Below are 1,117 nucleotides of genomic sequence, written 5' to 3' on the forward strand. Positions count from 1 at the left end.
TATTTTGCAACCGACTGCAACATCTAATATTAAGCAACAACCATTCTCTCAACTTATTACTAAGGATCTGGGGTCTCGATCTCTGGGTATTTTATTTATTGGATGTATTAAATGTACTGATTTATACTTGAGTAAGATGTTATATTATTATTAACTCGCACTGTTATTTTTTATTTCATAAATTGACGGAAATGCTCCGTTAGACTTTCATGAACGAAATATGCAGAATGAACTGAGTGATCATTCTAAAACATTTCGCACTTTTTAAACAAAATTTTCCCCCGTTATACCCTATTCAATAAACTCTTGATTAGACTAAGAGTAAAAATTTATACAATGGTTTTTTCAAACTCCCTCCCTGCAAAAGGTTAAACATCAATCCTGAAAAAAAAATCTACAGTCATATAAATACTTCTTTTCAGAACACAAAGACATTATTACAACCATTATTTTGTATTGCAAATATTTTGTTTATCTTCTATATTCCCATGGGTATAAAAAGCAAATGAGGGTACAAAAAACCCCTAAAACTTAAAACCCGAAAACTTATTTTTGGACAGACACTTTTTTGAATTTCGAAATTGTTGGGTTTTTGTTATAATCCCCTGAATGTGACAAGGAATTAAAAAAAAAAAAACGAATTTGGAATCCAGACGTTGTGCATAATTACATTTCCATCATGGAGTTTGTAAATAATGGTATATATCATGTACAACGTATGTAAATGAGTTTTCTGTGTTGCATTTGAGTAACATTTGATTTTCCATTTTTTTATATTACCCAAACGCAATGTTGATGTTTTATACAAAATATATACCATGCTATATAGCTTTGGTTCATGTTGTTTTCTAAATGTATTTCCACACTGCATTATTTTATGTTACCAGTTCTATTTCTATTACATACTTTAATACATCATTCACTACTAATTCGCAACAAATTACTGCCCTTGTTTAAAGTATTGCTATCACCACACCAAATTAAATTTCACTGGAAAAACCGAGTGAGATGATTTTATACGCATGGACCTTTGAAACCTTTTTTTCCTCGCGTTTGGGGGGTAAAAAAATGTGCTGGATTGTCGGCTTTTTTTTTTTCTTTTAGTTGGAATCTAGGG

At 30.6% G+C, this 1,117-nt stretch overlaps 1 protein-coding gene across 1 annotated transcript in view; it reads right to left on the reverse strand.

Moving 5' to 3' along the window:
* Positions 1-1,117, reverse strand: part of LOC119587766 (rhodopsin-like) — a gene marked incomplete in the record, with an annotated part of 44,239 nt that overhangs the window by 22,394 nt on the left and 20,728 nt on the right.

This window comes from Penaeus monodon, chromosome 23 (assembly GCF_015228065.2).
Source record: "Penaeus monodon isolate SGIC_2016 chromosome 23, NSTDA_Pmon_1, whole genome shotgun sequence".
In the NCBI taxonomy this organism is placed as follows: domain Eukaryota; kingdom Metazoa; phylum Arthropoda; class Malacostraca; order Decapoda; family Penaeidae; genus Penaeus; species Penaeus monodon.